The sequence below is a fragment of the Saimiri boliviensis genome, chromosome X (genome assembly GCF_048565385.1).
Source record: "Saimiri boliviensis isolate mSaiBol1 chromosome X, mSaiBol1.pri, whole genome shotgun sequence".
Classification (NCBI taxonomy): Eukaryota; Metazoa; Chordata; class Mammalia; order Primates; family Cebidae; genus Saimiri; species Saimiri boliviensis.
This window is the reverse complement of record NC_133470.1, coordinates 96,064,390-96,086,983: the sequence shown is the minus strand read 5'-3', so window position 1 is coordinate 96,086,983 and position 22,594 is coordinate 96,064,390. Positions and strand designations below refer to the sequence as shown.

General features: G+C 37.7%; 1 long non-coding RNA gene and 1 pseudogene across 1 annotated transcript in view; one reads left to right on the top strand and one right to left on the bottom strand.

The window, feature by feature from the left end:
* The window catches only part of LOC141582861 (uncharacterized), a 294,061-nt gene that overhangs the window by 230,208 nt on the left and 41,259 nt on the right, over positions 1–22,594 (bottom strand). The window lies entirely within an intron of this gene.
* LOC101042444 (RNA-binding motif protein, X-linked 2 pseudogene) lies at positions 12,280–13,235 on the top strand (annotated as a pseudogene).

Genomic DNA, 22,594 nt, shown 5'->3' with positions numbered 1-22,594 from the left:
CAGCTCACTGCAACCTCTGCCTCCTGGGTTCAAGTGATTATCCTGCCTCAGCCACCTGAGTAGTTGGGACTACAGGTGTACACCACCACGGCCAGCTAATTTTTGTATTTTTAGTAGAGACGGGGTTTCACCACATTGGCCAGGACAGTCTTGATCTCTTGACCTCGTGATCTGCCCATCTCGGCTTCCCAAAGTGCTGGGATTAGAGGCGTGAGCCACCAGCCCAGCTTATTCTATAGATGTCAGCTCAAGCATCATTTTTCACAAGGAAGCCTTCCTTGATCCCTCAGACTATATCAGAGTCCAAGACCCTCATAGCACTTATTGTGTTTATATTATACACTATAACACTCAGGTGACCATTTCAATTATGTTCGTTGGGCTACTAGACTGTAAACTTTATAAGAAAAGGTGCTATTTCTGTCTTGGTCACTGTTGTATTGCCAGAGGTTGGGACAGTGCCCAGAAAAGAAAAGCAGTCAGTAAAAAACTTACTGAAGGAAAGAGGGAGGGAGGAAACAACTCAACACAAAGTTGAAAATATCATAATTTAATTCCCCTAAGGAAGAGATCTAGACTACTAACCTTAGCCCAGAGAAATGAATACAGTGGCATCAGGGGAACTGTTTTGAGGACAGTCTGCCAGTGAAAACTCTCTTTAGCCTAGTCCCACAGACTATGTGGGATTTGGTGGGCCCAATACATGGCACTGTTCTTTTCACCTGAGTTTTCAATTAACCGAGTCAGACAGATGGTGATCAACACTAGCATCTTTATTACTAAAAACAGCTGTGGTTGGAGAATATGTTTCAGTTGTGCAGCAAAAATGAACCTCTTAATACTGCAATGAACAAATGCGGCATGTCTCCTCCAATGAATACCTGCACCTGAGAAACTCATGGTGCACAGAACTAAGACTATGTGCTTCCTCACTGCAGGCTTATCGTAAAAAGATAAGTAACATGTGTTGAACGCAATGAAGACTTGCCTCCTCCTGTGGAGAAATGCTGTATTGCTCTAGCCATAGGTTCTTCTGTTTAGGAACATGATGCCAAGGTAAAGAATGTTGCTCTACCCCCACTACTGCCAAGAGGCTTATGCCTGGGGCTGAAGAAAACAGAGAATTGTGAATGAAATATCTGACATGGATATATAACTAAATAACCTGTAATGTGATGGGACACAAGATGATTTGCTCTGGGACTTTGATTATGGTACCAAAAGATAAAGAGAAGATCACTCCCATTTTGTCACAGAACTCTGTAGATTTGCACCTTGAGGGCTCCAGTGCATTTATCTCAGCAATAAGTTCTGAGAGAAATGGCAGCCCTTGTGGAAATGTACATGGAGCCACCAGAGGTGGGCATGCATAGTGAGCAAAGTAGTCTTCTTTGCAGGGCTTCCAAATCAGGAGAAAAGGCCATCCTTAGTTGGCTGTTTGCTAAGGCTGTTACTATAAAGACAAATGAAATGGTGAATGCACCCATATTTTATACTCTGGTCTATGTAAATCAGGAAAATTTGTATATAAGTACAAAAGCTTTGTAAACTGCAAGTCTTTTCAAATTTAAAGGGCTACAAAAATTTCTCCTTTCATGGTTTTCTTTGCTGTATTTCAAACCTCATGTACTTTTAGGGACCTCGTATGTTCATAGTATTTTGATGCTAATTTTTTTTTGTAGTGACTACTTTTCAAGATCAAGACAGGTGGGTAAGTTGGTATGGTGGCTTGGGGACAAAATAGAATGATCCATGCCAGTACCTTTGCAGTGAAGCCTTGGTATTCCTGTACAGTTTGATATGTTAAAATATCAATTCATTTACTCATTAAGCCTTGACTTACTACTTAACATATGAGAGGCTTGCTCTCTCCAACTGTAAATTGGGAAGAATACCAGTATCTCCTTGCATTTAAATGCACAAAATAGTGTCAGGCACATGTTTCATTTTCCCCCTCAAAACACTTATAACTACCTTTATATTTTATAATATGCTTTTTGTATATGGACTTTGTATATGGGCTGTCTACACCTACCTTCTGTAAGCTCTGAGGAAAGGGACTTAGTTTTGTAAATTTCTGAATCTCCAGAGCCTATAAGGGTGGAGGTGCTCAATAATTATTGGTTGAAAAAATTAATGAATACTTAATAAATAACATTGCCCCTAAACTCCAGACTAATGCTTACCATATTCTCATTTTCATTTCTAATCTAAGCTTGAATGACCAATAGTTACCTTAAACTAATGGCCAAACCTGAACTCTGCATTTCTACTGCATCCCCATTTCTTCAATGACAAACAGGCTATTCTTTGTATCCTTCATTCTATGATAGTAAATGGCAGCTCCGTCCTTCAAGTTGCTCCAATCAACAACTTTGAAATCGCCCTTAAGTCCTTTCTTTCTCTCATGACTCATTTCCAATTTGTTAGCAAATTCTGTTTCCTCTATGTTCAAAATGTATCTAGGATACCACTGTTGCTTAGTGCTTCCACTTCTGCCCACCTCTTCTAACTCAGCATCATTTCTATTCCATGTCACTATCATCTCTTGACCAGAAAATTGTTTCCGCCATTATCACCTAATTATTTTTCCATACTATGTATTTACTTCTTAAAGCACAAATATGACTACAGCCTGCCTCTGCTCAAATGTTCTGAAAACCTCCCAGACTGCTGTACTTAATATATCATCCCTGCACTTTACTCTTTTATTCTAGTCAACTTGTCATCATAACATGTATCACTACTTGATATTATATCATTTGTTTAGTTATCTATCACTACCCAGTAGAATATAAACTCCAAAGGGCTTTTGTATTTTTATTCAAATATTCTCCCTGCTGGAATAGCCATGGCAACAATGACAACTGATATGTCTTTCATATCTGAGTTCATGTCTATATGAATGTGTGGCTGTTTCAGTGTGAGATTATGCGTAAGTGAGAGTGCAGCTGATTATGTGAGTATATTTAGGAGTATATGTTTGAAAGTATGTATGTGTGAGAATGTGACTGTGTGACTGTGAAAGTGTGTGAGAGTTTTAGTGTTAGAGAGCATGTAAGAGAATTTGTGAGTGTATTTGAGCATAGGAATTTGTATGTATGAGTCTGTGAGACTTGTGAAAATGTGTGTGATTGAATGTGTGAGTGTGTTACTGAGAGTGTGTGTTTTTCAGCATGTAAGAGAATATGAGAGTGTGATGCTGTATTTATAAGTGTGTGAAGGTATTAACAAATGTATATGAGTGTTTACAAGTGATACAATTTGTATGTGTCCCCACCCAAACATTATCTTGAACTGTAATTCCCATAATCCCCATGTGTCATGGGAGGGACACAGTGGGAAGTGATTGGATCATGGTGGCAGTTTCCCCTATGCTGTTCTCATGATAGTAAGTTCTCATGATATCTGATGGTTTTATAAGCAGCTACCATTTCTTCTGCTGACACTCATTCTCTCTCCTGCTGCTCTGTGAAGAGGTGCCTTCCACCATGATTGTAAGTTTCCTGATACCACCCCAGCCACGTAGAACTGTGAGCAAATTAAACCTTTAAAATAAATAAATAAATAAATAAATTACCCAGTCTTGGGCAGCTTTACATAGCAGTGTGAGAATGGACTAAAACGGTAAATTGGCACCAAGGTAATAGGGTGCTGCTATAAGGATACCTGAAAATGTGAAAGTGACTTTGGAACTGGGTAACAGGCAGAGGTTGAAACAGTTTGGAGGGTTCAGAAGACCAGGATATGTGGGAAAGTGTGGAACTTCCTAGAGACTTGTTGAATGGCTTTGACCAAAATACTGATAGTGATATAGACGATGAAGTCCAGGCTGAGGTGGTGTCAGATGGAGATGACGAACTTGTTGGGAACTGGAGCAGAGGTCCCCCTCTCTTGCTATGCTTTATCAAAGAGACTGATAGCATTTTGCCCCTGCCCTGGAGATCTGTGAAACTTTGAACTTGAGAGAGATGATTTAAAGTATCTGGTGGAAAAAATATCTAAACAACGAAGTGTTCAAGAGATGACAGTGCATAAACATTTGGGAAATTTGCAAACTGACAATGTGGTAGAAAAGAAAAACCCATTTTCTGGGGAGAAATTCATACCAGCTGCAGAAATTTGCATAACAAGGAACCAAATGCTAATCATCAAGATGATGAAGAAAATATCTCCAGGGCAAGTCAGAGACCTTTAGAACAGCCCCTCCCATCACAAGCCAGGAACTCTACTTGAGTTCTGTATCTCATTACCTCTCCCATTTCAAGGACTGATAATGATTTAGATTTTTGTCCCTGCCCAAATCTCATGTTAAATTGTAATCTCCAGTGTTTGAGATGGGGCCTGGTGGGAGGTAAATGGATCATGAGGGTGGATTTCCCCTTTTGGTGCTGTTCCTGCAATAGAGTTCTCATAAAATCTAGTTGTTTAAAAGTGTGTGGCACCACCCTCAACCCTGCTCCTGCCATGTAAGATGGGTCTGCTTCTCTGTCACCTTCTACCATGATTGTAAGTTTCCTGAGGCCTCCACAGTGATGTTTCCTGTACAGCCTATGGGACTGTGAGCCATTTAAACCTCTTTTCTTTATAAATTATCCAGTCTCAGGTATTTCTTTATAGCAGTGCAAGAACAGACTAATAAAAGTACCTACCATGTATTTCCTTCTTTCTTGAATCATTACTAGATCCGCATATAAATATGCTGTGATATTTTTAATCTTAAGACTGACCACAGAATTCCTTGACATCTGAATACGCTAAAAACCTCCTCATTTCTTGTTTCCCCTTCACAGAAAAATACATTAAAAGAGTTGTGTATACTCACTTTAATTCCTCACCTTCCATTATCCTGTCAACATTTTATATCAGACTGTTATGGCCACCACTAAACTGAAACATTCTTAAGATTACTGTGACCTAAAACTTGCAAAAACCAATAGTCAATGTTTTATCCTCAGTGACTGGACCTCTTAGCTGATTGCTTACTCCTTGCATGTCCAAGGACACCTGGAAATCATGATCGACCCTTGGTCAGCCCTTGGAAATGTGATCCTTAGAATATATTTGTCAGTGATTAAGGATTTCATTGTGTTCACCTGGAGCTACGGACTGTTCCATATTAGTTTCTCAGGCTGCTTTGCACAAACACCAAGATTTAACAGGTGCACCTGGTTCCACTGTTGGACTCTCATGTTTCTATTGCTATAGATGACATTGGCTCAATAAAAGCCTTAGACCCAAAGATTCAAATGGGTTTCCCTGGTTCAGTCTATTCGACAACAGTTCTCATAGTTGACTGCTAGAAATAAAAGCATGCCCTGTGTGGCCCCAGATGAGGAAGGAGTTGAAAAACATATATACGTGTCATGTAAATAAAAAACATATACATATATATACATCTCAAAGAAGCAAAGAGGCAAAAAAGCAAAGAACACAATGCTATACATATATATATATGCCCCACAGTAGGCACTGTAGAAATATAAGTGAATAATATTCCACTCCATATGTAGTGGAATATATATGGAGTGGAATATGATTTAGCCCTAAAAAATAAGTAAATATTATCATAAGAGTCAACATGAATGAACCTGGAGGACATTATGCTAAGTGAAATAAGCAATTAAAAAGATGAACTCAAAGAAGCAAAGAGGACAATGCTGGTTACCAGGGCCTGGGATATGGGGGAAAACCGGGAGATATTAGTCAAAAGGTACAGAGTTTCAGTTATGCAGAATAAATCAGTTCTGGAAATCTAATGTAAAATATGGTGAGTATAATCAATAATACTGTATTGTATACTTGAAATTAGCTAAGAAAATATATCTTAAATCTTCTCATCACAAAAAACGGTAACTATGTGAGGTGATGGACATGCTAGTTAACTTGACTATGATAATCATTTCACAATATATACATTTATAAAAATGTCATGTTTCATAACTTACATTTATACTATTTTTGTTTGCCAATTATACCTCAATAAATCTGGAAGAAATAAATATTGGGTTTTCAAAAAGAAAGTAAATCTTATTTTATCACTACTCTATTTGACACCTTCTAGTGACTCTCCCCTGTATATAGAATAAAAATTATGGTCTTTAGCCTAACCTACAAGATCAAAAATTATGTGGTCTCCTGCCACTTCTCTGAACTCATCTCTTATGAATCACTTCCACCGTTGATCATCTTGCTGTCTCTATTCTTAGAACATCTCAAGTTTATTCTTCTGGCAAAAGCTATTCTTTCTGTCTGGAAGGCTCTTCATATTGATCTTTCCATTGCTGGCTCCCTCTGGTCATTCAGGTTTTGTTTTATATGTCACTTCCACAGAGCGGCCTTCCAGATCAACTAGCTTTTATAGCCTTATCCTCCCAATTACTTTTATCATACAGCCCTCTATATTTTATTGATGTCACTTACCAATATCTAAAATTATTTTGGATTTTTTTTTTGTTTCTAGAACACAATCTTCTTGAGGGCAAAGACTTTGTCTTTTTTGTTTGCTGATGTTTCTCCAGTCCCTAGCGCAGTGCCTGGCTCATAATAGTGGGCATTCAGTAACTGTGTGGATGAAATGAAGAAATCGAAAACAAGTTGCAGCTTTGAAAGAAGTCCCTATGGGGAGGTTGTCATTTTTCAGAAATAGGCTAAAAACCCCTTAAGTCGATGTTGTTTGTAGAAGGGCTAGGCTAGAGAATTCTCAACACTGTGTAAGCTTCGTCATCTCTATTATACACTGTTGCATGTCCCCTGTTCTTGAAATACTGTCTGACTTACAGTAGGTGCTTGGTAAAGATTTGTTGAATACATGAATGGTTCCTGACACAAAGTGTGAACTGAAATTATTTGGAGAAAAAAATTAGAAATTGAGACATGACCTGGGTGACTAGACTATGTCTTTTCCCTTTCCATGTTCACATTTTGCCCCTCAATTAAGAATATTAACTTATTTATTCAAATATATTTATTGAAGACTTAATTTGTACAAGTGATATTATAATATGACCAATTATCCAAGCTAACTTACTGAAAGCATTACTAAACAGAACTTCTTTAACAGTTGAATTCATCTTATATCTTTGCCAGCTGGGTAGTAAGAAAGCTGGTGGAAGATCAGGATCATCCTATACTATGCAGTGTATGCAGTAATAATGATACAGACTGAACAATATTTTTGTCTACCCTTAATACCTATGTCAACTGTTGGGATTTTAAGAGAATGTTTCTATGAAATTCCATGTATTTTAAGAAATTTCACGAAAGGATTAACTGTGTTGGTCAAAGTAGTTTTCTCATGTGCAAGTCTCATAGCATTATTTGGATGCCTGTTTTTTAGATAGAACTTTAAATGTCAATTATCTTGGCTCAGAAAGACAACTGATTTCAATTGTTTTTGGACAATGAAGAGTTTTCAAAATTTAGGACACTAAGTGGTGATATAATAAGCATCCATGTAGGTATAAACATGATGAGGTAAATTCCTACAAGTGAAATAGTTGCATCAAAGTTTACGCATTCTTAAAATGTTTATATGTATTGCTAAATTACTTTCCAAAATGGTTAAAGCAAATCTCTAATCCTACCAAATACATGTGAAACAATGCTGTTGTGTCGTTTCTCTTCTAGAAGTAGATATCCTCACACTTTCTTCACCTTCTAAATTTTCCAAGCAAACCTGATAGATATCTACAGAACTCTCTACACCAAATCCACAGAATATACATTCCTCTCAGGACCACATAGCAACTACTTTAAAATTGAGCACATAATTGGAAGTAAATCACTCCTCAGCAAATGCAAAAGAACAAAAATCATAACAAACAGTCTCTCAGATCACAGTGCAATAAAATTAGAACTCAGGATAAAGAAACTCACTCAGATCCACACAACTTCATGGAAATTGAACAATTGGCTCTTGGATGTCAACTGGATAAACAATAAAATGAAGGCAGAAATAAAGCTGTTCTTTGAAACCAACGAGAATGAGTACACAATGTACCAGAATCTCTGGGACACATTTAAAGCAGTGTATAGAGGGAAATTTATAGCAATAAATGCCCACATGAGAAGTGAGGAAAGATCCAAAACTGACACCCTATCATCAAAATTGAAAGAGCTAGAGGAGCAAGATCAAAACAAACTCAAAAGCTAGCAGAAGACAAGAAATAACTAAGACCAGAGCAGAACTGAAGGAGATAGAGACACTTAAAACTCTTCAAAAAAAATCAATAAATCCAGCAGCTGGTTTTTTGAAAAGATCAACAAAATAGACCACTAGCCAGATTAATAAAAAAGAAAAGAGAGAAGAATCAAATAGATGCAATAAAAAACGATAAAGGGGATATCACCACTCATTCCATAGAAATACAACTACCATCAGAGATTACTACAAACAACTCTATGCACATAAACAAGTAAACCTGGAAGAAATGGATAAATTCCTGGACACTTGCACCCTCCCAAGCCAAAACCAGGAAGAAGTTGAAACCCTGAATAGACCAATAATAAGGTCTGAAGTTGAGGCAGCAATTAATAGCCTATGAACCAAAAATAGCTCAGGTCCAGATGGGTTCACAGCCGAATTCTACCAGACATACAAAGAGAAGCTGGTACCGTTCCTTCTCAAACTATTCCAAGTAATATAAAAAGAGGGAATCCTTCCCTAACTCATTTTATGAGACCAACATCATCCTGATACCAAAACCCAGCAGAGACTCAACAAAAAAAGAAAACTTCAGACCAATATCCATGATGAACATAGACGCAAAAATTTTCAACAAAATACTGGCAAACCAATTGCAACAGCATATCAAAAAGCTTATCCATCATGATCAAGTAGGCTTCATCCCAGGGATGCAGGGCCGGTTCAACATATGCAAGTCTATAAACGTAATCCACCACATAAACAGAACCAAAGACAAAAACCATATGATTATCTCAATGGATGCAGAGAAGGCCTTCGACAAAATCCAACAGCCTTTTATGCTAAAAAACTCTCAATAAACTAGGTATTGAGGGAACATATCTCAAAACAATAAAAGCTATTTGTGACAAACTTATAGCCAACATCATACTGAATGGGCAAAAACTGGAAGCATTCTCTCTGAAATCCAGCACTAGACAAGGATGCCCTCTTTCACCACTCCTATTAAATATAGTATTGGAAGTTCTAGCCAGAGCAATTAGGCAAGAAAAAAAAAAAAAAAGGGTATTCAATTAGGAAAAGAGGAAGTCAAATTGTCTCTATTTGCAGATGACATGATTGTATATTTAGAAGACCCTATCATCTCAGCCCCAAATCTCCTTAAACTGATAAGCAACTTCAGTAAAGTCTCAGGATACAAAATCAATGTGCAGAAATCAGAAGCATTTCTATACACCAATAACAGACTAACAGAGAGCAAAATTATGAGCAAACTCCCATTCAAAATTGCTACAAAGAGAATAAAATACCTAGGAATACAACTAACAAACGATGTAAAGGACCTCTTAAAGGAGAACTACAGACTATTGCTCAATGAAATAACAGAGGACACAAACAGATGGGGAAACATTACATACTCATGGTTAGGAAGAATCAATATCGGTGAAAATGGCCATACTGCCCAAAGTAATTTATAGATTCAATGCTATCCCCATCAAGCTACCAATGACATTCTTCACAGAACTGGGAAAAACTACCTTAAACTTCATATGGAAACAAAAGAGAGCCCACATAGCCAAGACAATCCTAAGCAAAAAGAACAAAGCCAGAGGCACCATGCTACCTGATTTCAAACTATAATATAAGGCTACAGTAATCACAACAGCCTGGTACTGGTACCAAGAGATGTTGTCTAATGGAACAGAACAGAAGCCCTGCAGGCAATGCCACACATCTACAACCATCTGATCTTTGACAAACCTGACAAAAATAAGCAATGGGGAAAGGATTCCCTGTTTCATAAATGGTGTTGGGAAAACTGACTTGCCATGTGCAGAAAGCAGATTCTGAACCCCTTCCTGACACCTTACACTAAAATTAACTCCATATGGATTAAAGACTTAAACATAAGACCTAACACCATAAAAACCATAGAAGAAAACCTAGGCAAAACCATTCAGGACATAGGCATAGGCAAGGACTTGATGACTAAAACACCAAAAGCATTGGCAACAAAAGCCAAAATAGATAAACGGGACCTAATTAAACTCCAGAGCTTCTGTACAGCCAAAGAAACAATCATTAGAGTGAACCAGCAACAAACAGAATGGGAAGAAATTTTTGCAATCTACCCATCTGACAAAGGACTAATATCCAGAATCTTCAAAGAAATAAAACAGATTTACAAGAAAAAAACCAACCCATCCATAAGTGGGTGAAGGATATGAACAGATTCTTTTCAAAAGAAGACATCTATGAGGCCAAGAAACATATAAAAAATGCTCATCATCACTGATTATTAGAGACATGCAAATCAAAACCCCATTGAGATACCACCTCATGCCAGTTAGAATGGCAATCATTAAACAATCTTGAGACAACAGATGCTGAAGAGGATGTGGAGAAATAGGAACACTTTTACACTGTTGGTGGGAGTGTAAACTAGTTCAACCATTGTGGAAGACAGTGTGGCACTTCCTCAAGGACCTAGAAATACAAATTTCTAGCAATCCCATTACTATACCCAAAGGATTATAAATTATTCTATTATAAAGACACATGCATACGTATGTTCACAGTGGCACTGTTTACAATAGCAAAGATCTGGAACCAACCCAAATGCCCATAGACGATAGACTGGACAAGGAAAATGTGGCACATATACACCATGGAATACTATGCAGCCATAAAAAATGATGAGTTTGTGTCCTTTGTTGGGACATGTATGAATCTGGAAACTGTAATTCTCAGCAAACTAACACAAGAACAGAAAATCAAACACCATATGTTCTCACTCACAGGTGGCTGATGAACAATGAGAACACATGGATGTAGGGAGGGGAGCATAACACAAGTGAGGGACAGTGGGGCAGGGGATGGGAAGGTCTGGGAGGGATAACATGGGGAGAAATGCCAGACGTAGGTGACGGGGGGATGGAGGCAGCAAACCACATTGCCATGTGTGTCCCTATGCAACAATCCCGCATGATCTGCATATGTACCCCAGAACCTAAAGTACAATTAAAAAAAAAGTAGCCGGCCATGGTGGCAGGTGCCTATAATCTCAGCTACTCAAAAGGCTGAAGCAGGAGAATCGCTTGAACCCGGGAGGCGGAGGTTACAGTGAGCTAGGATTGTGCCACTGCACTCCAGCCTGGGCAACAGAGAGAGACTCCCTCTAAAATAAATAAATAAATAAATAAAGTATACCACATATTTAATTTTTCTATCTCATTTCATTAGCTATTGCATGTAATAATTACACAGAAAAATATTTTATACACTAATGCTTAACCATTATACAGAAAACGCTATGCAGTCATTAACAATGAAATTTTTGAAGAATATTGAATGACATGGGAAATGTTCCTCATGTAATAAGTGAAAAAAGAGATTTGTTTTTCAAATATGATCTAGATTTTAAAACACACACACAGCCATATACATCATTCTCAATGGGAAAAAAAAGTCTGGGTGAATACTTGTCAATATAGAAACTATTATTACTGGATGATAGAATGTTCCCCTTTTTAATATTTTGAGGTATTTTTCAAATTTCCATGATAAGCATATATAATTCTTATGATCAGAATAAATGCTTTTATGGCAATATATAGAGATTTGTAGGGAAGTGCTACCAGACAGTGAGAGGGATCTCCTTAGTTGGTCTGTAGTGTCTACCCATTAAGTTCCAAAATATTACCTGCAGAGTTTTTTTCATATAATGGCAGTTGCCCAACCTCCTGTCTTTATACTTCTATGACTCTAGTTGCTATCTTCACAGATTTGTGGAATGTTGGCACTGCAACTCTCTTTAGTGCAAACTGGCTCTAGTAATGCTATCTGAAAAATACATTTGCTGGAAAATATATTTGTAATATGGCTACATTGTTGGATATAAGTAGGAGAAAGGAACAATTTCTGTTGAGTTCTACCCAAAAGACTCTCCCCTGTTACTTATAATCCCTATGCCTCCTCACCCCATAGACACTTTTCTGCTTCCCCACCATCAGTCATTTCCTTAACAGACATAGTTACAGTTAAAATTTGTCCCCTTGCAAGTTTACTGGTGCTTTACTCTATTTCATGTAGGTTATAAAAGTGATTGTGCTGATACCTGAATGTTGAGTGCGATGAACCCTTTCACTAAGATGAAGCTGATCAACTAGCTGAATGAGCGAGAGATCAAGCTTGGGGTGGCCGATAAGGTGTCCTGGCACTCTGAGTACAAGAACAGCACCTGGATCTCCCTGGGAGGGCTTCCTTATGAACTGACTGAAGTGGACATCATCTGTGTGTTCTCACAATATGGGGAGATGGTTAACATTAATGTCATGCAGGACAAGAAGACTGGGAAATCCAAAGGAGTCTCTTTCCTCTGCTATGAAGACCAAATGAGCACAGTTCTGGCCATTGACAATTTTAATGGGATCAAGATGAAAGGAAGAACTATCTGAGTGGATCATGTATCTAACTATCAGGCTCCTGAGGATTCAGAAGAAATGGATGATGTGTCCAAAGAGCTCCAGGAGAAGGGCTGTGGGGCTCGTACCCCCTCACCAAGTTAGTTTAAGTGCTCTGAAGATGAAAACCCAGCAAAAAAGCCCAAGAAAGACAAAAAGGGAAAAAAGAAAGGAAAAGAGAAAACTGACCAGGAGGTACAGGCAAATCAACCATCCTCTTCGTCACCCAGAAGCAAGACAGTAAAGGAAGAGGATGACCCTGTCCCTAAGAAGCACAGCAGCAAGAAATCAGAGAGCTCAGAAGTCAGAGCTCAGGGAGGGGCAGAAGCTCCCCAAGGCCAGGACTGCCTACTCTGGTGGAGTAGGGGACCTAGAGAGGGGGCTGAAGAAGGAGAAACCCAAGCACGAGCACAAGTCCCCAAGCAGGAGGGAGGCAAGAGAAGAAAAGACAAGGGATAGGGACAGAGGGCAGAGTTCAGACATATTCTAGCCGGCACAACGGGCGTTCTGAAGGGCGTAGTCACAGAAGTAGAAGTAGGAGCTGAGTTAAATTACATAGTCATAAAAGGTCCTGGCGCTCCTGGGAGCAGGAGTCTTTGAAACCCAGTGACCATACGCATCACTGAAGACTGTTTAGCTGCTCAGTAGATTTGGAAATAATTACGTTTTTTAAATGCAGTCATATTCATTTGGGTTGTTACTATTTTTGTATCTAGAACTTCTGGGGCTGTACTTTGAATCTCTTGAGTATTAGAGTCATTGAGAGGGCTGCAGTTTCAGCAGCTAGATATCCAGGATATTTTTCACACCATCCATGTCCCTGTACCACAGTATGTATCCTGAATTTTGGTTCATAAATATAGCTCTTGAGTCCACAGACCCCAATTTAAGATGAAATTTTCAGGAAAGGGAAAATACCAGATAATTCTGTAATGCTAGCCTTTGTGTTTGATGTTTAGAGCCCAGCATCGTGGGACCTTTCCAGTTACAAGGTTTGAACAGCTTGATGTGAATGACTGTAATACAATTTTTAAGATCAACCAGCTCCATGCCCAAACCCTCCTGTTAAAAAACAAACAAACAAAAAAACCATTTTAATGTCTTTTCTTTTTCATTAAACCTTTTTTGTTTGAAAAAAAAAAAGTGATTGAAACTTTTGTACTCCAATGGAATTAAAGAACTTCTAGTGTCATCTTTAATAGCCTAAGCTCATTCTTCCTACAGAGATTTTATTTAGGGAAGATGTTCACCTAAATTTACTTTTAGCTATGAGTCAGCCAATCTAAGCCACAGAAACATCTTAAACATTGAGAATAGAGGTCCTTAAGGCTTTGTTGTCTGTAACTTTTGATTTATTTTTCTCCTGGTGGAAATAGAGTAGGGGTTGATAGAGGTTAAGAAAATCACAGTCAAGGCTGTCAAAGGCCCATTAGGTGAAACCTAAGACAAGTTGGAAAGTATAAACTTTCCTTCAAACACTTAGGCTGTTGATATATCCCTTACACCATTTGATTTTATGTGAAAACATCTAAATTGCTTTATTCGGTTAAAGAATATTTTCATGGAAATGTTAATTATTTAAATGAATTTCTGTATACTGAGTGTATGCCATTAGTTTGAGAAAATCAGGAAATCCATCATTTTGATACATGTTTGAAGATTTGTATAATAATTTCCTCCTTTCTTTTATTTCCAAACAGAAATACTGCCATTAAAGGGCAAACTGTTGCTCTGTCAAAGCCCATATTCTGTTACTCATTGTTATTTATACAGACTCTAATAAAACATTATACTACTAATCAAAGGTGATAGATAAAAACATTGTTTTGTCTTCTGGCATTATGGATTATGCTAATGGCCATCTGTCCATAATTGATATTTTGTTCTTCAGCCATAGAAAAAGAAATATAATCAGCTATAAAAGACTATTTTGTTGTGATAAACGCGTATGCAATTGTCTTTTATTCTCCATTATGTTTTTCAAATTTTCCTAGTTAATTATTTAGTAGTATAATAGTTTTATAGCAATAGAACTGTCACTGCATTCAAAATAGGGATTTGAAATATATTGTATATACACAATGATGTCATCTCTAATATTCTCATGCAGCTGGGAAAAAGCAATCAATTCAATGACATTTAAGACATATGTGGGATGATTTTTTGTTTGTTTTTACACATGTTGGAGGGTAACTAACACTTTAGTTTTCTGTAGAGTAAGAATTATAAAAAAAAAAAAAATCAATCCAGAAAAATACAGACTTAATGATTTTGGTGGATAACCAATAAAGCCAAAGTCTACTTGGATTTTGCATATACAACCCTAAATTAAAGGAAAATTCATTTCCTATAAAGAATTTGTCTGCAACTCCACTTTTCATTACAACCAAAGGCTCCCTTTTGTAGGTGTATCTGAAAGTCATTGTGGATATATGAAGTCAAAAACAACATTCATGGTATGTGTGAAGAGAACTCCACTAAATACTACTAAACGCTAGAAGCAAACACAAAAGAAGTTAAAGATATGGAACTTGCCCTAGAAAAATTTATGATTCATTTCGGGGCCATACTCTACAACTTAGAAACATTTATAAGCAAGACAACCAGGGTGAATTGACAGAGACTTTAAGTGCTGGAAAGTAAGGATTCATGTGACAGAACTGCCAGCAGAAATTGCTCACTATTTTTAAAGGTCTAATGTAACTAAGAAGACAAATTAAATCTTTTCTGAGATTTCTGGAATCTGCATGCGCAGAGTAAGTAGATGTCATTTAAAGATGGTAACAAAAAAGCCCTGTATTGATAACTGAAATGGCATCACTGGGGATTTATGTCTTTGAATTGAATTACGCACTCTCTTCCCCATGAATTAGGTATGATTAGTATCTCATAGAGGCTATGTAGTGAAATGCACGTATATCCATTTATACTGGTGAGGTAAATTCCTGTGTATAGAGTACACAGGAATATGATCTACTTCAGCATTCATGCTTATCTGTATATAATTCAAAGCTGTATTATAGATGTTTTTCTTCTCAAAAAACTTTTACAAAACTAAATTTAAAGTCGTTTTTATCTACCTTTTGCTTATATTTATGATATTTTTCAACTTATTCTACTCTTAACAACTGTATTCAGGAGGAGTTTGTAGAGTTCTGAATGTGTATCAATACCCATGAGACCACTCCCATGATTATCTCTATAAATAGGAATCACATGAGTCCAATATCCTGACTACAACTAACCAGAAATTAGGGCCAGCTATATAGAGAACAAGAACTAAACCAATTTAATCATATCTCTCTTGGGGAATTTTAATTTGGTGATATTGAAAAGAGTAGAAACAGAATAAGACAAAACAAGAAGTAGGAGAATGAAGCAGTAGAATCCAGGATTATTCAGAAGCCATGGCATGAGAGGAGACTACAGAGAGGTCAGTGGGCAGTAATCAAAATAGAACAGAAGAAGCAGATCAACAGATTGAAATGCTGAGTCAGGAATGTGGAAGAGTTGCTAGAATAGGGAGCAATGAATATATGTTGGTGAGGGGAGAGGAGTAAAACTGTGTCTTCTTGGAGACTCTCTCCTGTCCTCCACTTGCCTGTGTATCTTTCCAATTAACACTTTTGAACACACCTCTGCTCCTTTAAAACAGAAAAATCCTGTTAACACAGTGTTGCATCTGAATTTGAGAACCTCTTGCTGAATTACATTCCAAATTTCTTCTCCCTGATTTTGTCTCTCCTATTAAAAAAGTTCCCATATCAAGACTCCATTTCCTTATGTTTATTAGTACAAAGAATGAATGGGTGGTTGCATAAGAAGGTCTTTGTCTATCTGAGGATATTAGTACTGGTTTGCAAAAGTCTACTTACTGTCTTCAATTCCTCCCCTTCCATTTATTCTTGAACTCACTGCAACTAGGCTTTTGACTTTACCATTCCACCACAACTAATTTTATGCATGCCAGGAATGATCTTCACACTGTTAAATCCAGTGTCAATTCCTCCATCCTCAACTTATTTAACATATAGCAGCATCTGAAATAGTTGATGACTCCCTTTTTCTCAAAAACTTCCTTCATTTGGCTGCTGATATCATTCTCCTAATTTTCCTTCCACCCCACTGGTCACTCCTTCTCATCTGCCCAGACTCATAAAGTTTTCATGTCATAGGGCTCAGTCTTGGAATCTTTTTAAAAATCTACACTCACTTTCTAGGTGACATCATGCACCCTTAGGCCTTCACAATCTATTAGCTAATGATTTCCCGATTTTTGCACTCCTTCTAAGCTATCCTCTCTAATTCAGACTCATATATTTAACTGCCAAAACAATATCTCCATTTGGCTAATAAGTATTGCAATACTATTATGTACCCAAGTGAATTTCCAATTCTATTCCTTCTTCTCATAATTTTCTGTTCCTTTTAAGTTCTAAGTTAATGTTAATTCCATCCTTCTAGTTGCTCAACTCAAAATTTCTGGAGTCACCCTTCATTTCTCCTTCTTCTCAATCTGAAAACCATCCAGAAATGCTCTGAGTAATATCTTTAACATACATAAAGATTTTCTCCACTTTTCACCCACTCCCATTGCTACAAACCTAATCAAAGGCACATATTCTTCTGTCTTGATTTATAAACAGGGAAAATCTTAGAGTTTCCCTGTTTACCCTGTTTACAAACTTGGCCTTATAAGTCTGTGCTTGATACATCAAGCAGGGTGCTAAGAGTTTCCCTGTTGTTCTTGACACATCAACAAGGGTGATTTTATTGAAACAGAAATGAGATCTCGGCATTCCTCTGCTAAAACAAAATTTTTGGCTTGAGATCTCACTCAGAGATAGCATTTAAAACTTAAACCACCAGGCCGGGTGCAGTGGCTCACACCTGTAATCCCAGCACTTTGGGTGGCTGAAGTGGGTGGATTACTTGAGGTCAGGAGTTTGAGACCAACCTGGCAAATATGATGAAACCCTGTCTCTACCAAAAATACAAAAATGTATCTGGGCATGGTAGTGTGCATCTGTAGTCCAAGCTACTCTGGAGGCTGAGGCAGGAGAATTGCTTGAAGCTGGGAGGCAGAGGTTGCAGTGAACTGAGATTGCACCATTGCACTCCAGCCTGGTTTGCACAGCGAGACTCTGTCTCAAAAAAACAAAATACAAACAAACAAACAAACAAAAAACTTGCCACCTTTTCTTTCTATCTGACGGTGCCCATTTAATTTTCCCTATTGCCTTCCCCTGCTTTTTTTCTCTATAACACTTTGACTCTTCTAAAATACTGTTTGTTTCACTTGTATATATTGTTTATTGCCTGATTCTGCTCATGAGACTATACATTTTTATTTCTTAGGCATGATTCCAATACATAAAATAGGTATTTGTCAAATGAATTAGTTAAGTAATTGATGTGCCCTAACACTAGAACAAGAAGTCGTCACCTGAATACAAATAAAAAAGGCATAAATATTAAGAATCTGTATTAGCCCATTTTCACACAGCTATAAAGATACTATCTGAGACTAGATAATTTATAAATAAAATAGGTTTAATTGACTCACAGATCCACATGGCTGAGGAGGCCTCAGGAAACTTAGAATCATGGCAGAAGGCAAAGGAGAAGCAAAACATGTCTTACATGGTGGCAGGAGAGAAAGAGCGATTGTGGAAGTGCCACACTTTAAAGCCACCATCTTCTATGAGAACTCACTCACTAATACAAGAATAGCATGGGGGAAAATGGTCCCATGATCCAAGCACTTTCCACCAGGTCCCTCCCTTAACATGTGGGAATTACAATTTGAGATGAGATTTGGGTGGGGACACACAGCCAAACCATATCAAAAACCCTCCCTATATCCTGTCACAAGCTAGCTGAGTCTTTGTTATTTGCCCCTCCAATGTATTTTCACAGCAAGCTATGAATACCCTATCAGAACGTTTTTTGCAGTATTATAACTATGTGTTTATTTGTTAGTCTTTTAAACTATTGACTGTGAGCTCCTATGTGGCATGCATCGTTTAATGTTTACTTATCTTTTGAATTGATTGAGCACAGAACCATCTAAAAATAAGTATTTAGTATAGTTTGCTGAATATATGGATAACTCCATGAATAGAGGTTCTTGCTAGTACTGAAGACTGTCTTACCCACACATTGTCAATGTTGACACTGTCTTCTTGGAAGAATTAGAAGTCTTTCTTAGCTATGTATTTAGCATATACTTTTTCCTTTTCCTTTTCTTTTTCTAGTTCAGATTCTTCACCAGAAACATTTATTGGCTGACTCCAAAGAGGTAGGCTAAACAAAGCTGACAAAGTCACAGCAAGTGATGGCTTTCTTATTCCCCTAGAAAGACTGGGTGAGACTTAAAGCTCCAAGAATCCTGTCCTAGGAGAACTGAATCATCAGAAAATAAACAACTATTAAATGTGAAAAATTGTATCTTCAGTCTCAGCACACATAAAGACACCCCTCACTCTGAGGTATTATCTGGCCCTTTGGAAAAACACACAAGAAGTGCAAGCTATCTCTACTGATATGTGATGGTTTTTACTAGGTAAATACCTAATAAAATAAAGATTTCAGCTCTGAAACAGCAGGTATTTCCAATTATTGTTCAAAGAGACTCACTGCTCCTTTCTCTTAGTCATTTCCCTCCAAAGTTACACTTTGTTAGAGATAGCTCAGGCATGGTTAAAATGTTGGTTTTATCATTAGATGAAGCAACATAAAATCAATTTCGTCATTCAGCTGGTTTCAAAAATACCTTTCTTTGCTGGCTGTGATGGCATCCTTACAGATGTCCCTGTCAACCTGTTGACTAAATTGCCTTATTAACTGGTACTAGGGAATGTGATGCTTTATGGATTTGAATTAAAGCTATGAAAAATTTAAATTATCAGGGTGATTTTGTTGTTGTTTGTTTCCCAGCCAGGCTTGTTTCTTCTAGGACAAGGTTTAGCATCTTCTCTTTCTTTGTCTTTTTCCTTTTCCTTTTTGATAGACCTTAAAGAAAATATGCCAAGGCAGCTGCAGTGTGAAACCAATAGGAAAAAAGCTTGTGTCCAATCATTCCTCAACCCTAAAAAATCACACATTCTCCATTTCTAAACGATGAAGAGATGGGACAGGGAATGCAAGATAGTAGAATGTTGTAGACAGTAGCATGTTGTTTCACCTACTTCCCACCCTTCAACAATGCCAATGTGTTAGAAGTATTCAAAACTTCACCTATTATCAACTAAGCCTCCAATCATCAGTTAACACCTTAATTATCAGCTGATTGGTAACTAATATCAGTATTGTAAGTTGAACTTTTAGCATAGACTACATAATAGTCAGCAGAAATGAGTTCCTCAATTTTGCCTGCACGAACAAAAAAGACTGTTTTCTTAAACATTTTCTGGAGGAAATTCTGATAATATCCTTGTGAAAAGCACATTTTACATTTATAAAATAATCCAGCAGCAGAGTGTCAGGTGAAAAATCATTGTTGATCTAATATTCTATTAAAAATCCATGTATATAGTAAGCACTCAATAAATGTTTTGTGAATTAAGTATAAGCACACACTCACACCTAAGATAGTGGCAATTGATTCAAAGAAAAAAAACAAAAACAAAACAGAGACTCAATAAATGGTAAGGAAGCTAGGCCAGGTTTCCCCATTCCCAATCCAATCTTCCTCCCACTAAGAAACTTGCTGTTGTGAAGTAGGGATTATATTAAATACTCTGATTCTCAAGCCTGGAATTCTGTAGGACAGTAAAATGGAAGGAGCTTAGTGATAGTTGGTATCTAGATGCTAAATGTAATTTTTATTTTTACTTTTTGCATTTTTATGAGGCAGAATAAAAAATGCAGTTATTAAAGAGAAACTGAGCAATCATATACCAGTTAAACAAAATGTTAACCTATGTTCATGCCAAATTCAGGATTCTAATTATACTCAACTATAATTATTGTTCTATCCATTCTACTTTGATGTCTTGTGAGCTACTCAAAAATAGGGACAATATTTCACTCTCACTTCATGTGAGTGGCATTCCAGCCCAAGGAAATTGTTCCCTAGAAACTGAATTATTTAATTTATTATTATTAATAAAAGAAATAACTTAATGACATTAAAGGGCCATACACACACAGCGGAGAATACACACACACACACACACACACACACACACACACACACACACACACAGAGTTTAAGATTAGTCGTTGGCCGGGTGCTGTGGCTCATACCTGTAATCCCAGCACTTTGGGAAGCCAAGGCGGGTAGATCACCTGAGGTCAGGAGTTTCAGACTATCCTGGTCAACATGGCAAAACACCATCTCTACTAAAAATACAAAAATTAGCTGGGTGCAGACATGGGCACCTTTAATTCTAGCTACTTGGGAGGCTGAGGAAGGAGAATTATTTGAACCTGGGAGGCAGAGTTTGCATTCAGCAAAGATTGTGCTACTGCACTCCAGCCTGGTGACAGAGTGAGACTCTGTCTAAAAAAAAAAAAAAAAAAGGCAGGAAACAACAGATGCTGGAGAGGATGTGGAGAAATAGGAACACTTTTACACTGTTGGTGGGAATGTAAATTAGTTCAACCATTGTAGAAGACAGTGTGGAGATTCCTCAAGAATGTAGAACCAGAAATACCAGTTGACCCAGCAATCCCATTACTGGCTATATACCCAAAGGAATATAAATCATTCTACTGTAAAGACATACGCAAACGTGTGTTTATTACAGTATTATTCACAGTAGCAAAGATTTGGAACCAACCCAAATACCCATCAATAATAGATTGGATAAAGAAAATGTGGCACATATGCACCATGGAACACTATGCAGCCATAAAAAAGGATGAGTTCATGTCCTTTGCAGGAACATGGATGAAGTTGGGAACCATCACTATCAGCAAACTAACACAAGAATCAAAAACCAAATACCACATGTCCTTGCTCATAAGTGGGAACTGAACAATGAAAACACATGGACACAGGGAGAGGAATATCACACACCATAGCCTGTCAGGGGGTGGGGGACTAGGGGAGGGATAGCAGGGGTTGGGGGATTGGGGAGGGATAGCATTAGGAGAAACACCAAATGTAGGTGACGGGTTGATGGGTGAAGTAAACCACCATGGCATGCACATACCTATGTAACAAACCTGCACGTTCTGACGATGTATCCCAGAGCTTAAAGGATAATTTAACGAATAAAATAAAAAAAAAAATTCATACTTGTTTAAATTAAATGTAAATCTCTTTAAATTTCTACATATTAGAAGCATACCATCTTTAAATGATTATACTATATATTACCTTAAGTGTTTGTAAATTCTCATACATCATAGAGAAATAAATTATGAAATTTAAATATGCTGTCATATTTTCTGCAATAATGAAAATTTATCAAATGTACTGTATTACACTATTTGAATGTGGTAAATAAAATCTATGGTTTATTTGTTAATTTAAACATTGCATTAACAGCCAGGCGCAGTGGCTCATGCCTGTAATCCCAGTACTTTGGGAGGCCAAGGTGGGAGAATTACAAGGTCAAGAGATCAAGACCATCCTGGCCAACATGGTGAAGTCCCATCTCTACTAAAACTACAAAAATTCCCTGGGCATAATCCCACCTACTCAGAAGACTGAGTCAGGAGAATTGCTTGAACCCAGGAGACAGAGGTTGCAATGAGCCAAGATTGCACCACTACACTACGGTTTGGCAACAGAGTGAGACTCCATCTCAAAAAAAAAAAAAAAATAGGGGGACTTTCAAGATGGCCGCCTAAGAACAGCTCAGGACTTCAGCTCCCAGTGAAAGTGCAGAGGGTGAGTGGACGCCGCATTTCCAGACGAACTCTTATTGCCCACAGACCAGGAGATACCCAGGCAGAGGGGTCGCCAGCATCGCAGTCCCAGCCGGTGCGGCTGTTTTGGCCCCCGCGGGGCTGATTCCGCCCGCGCGGCTGC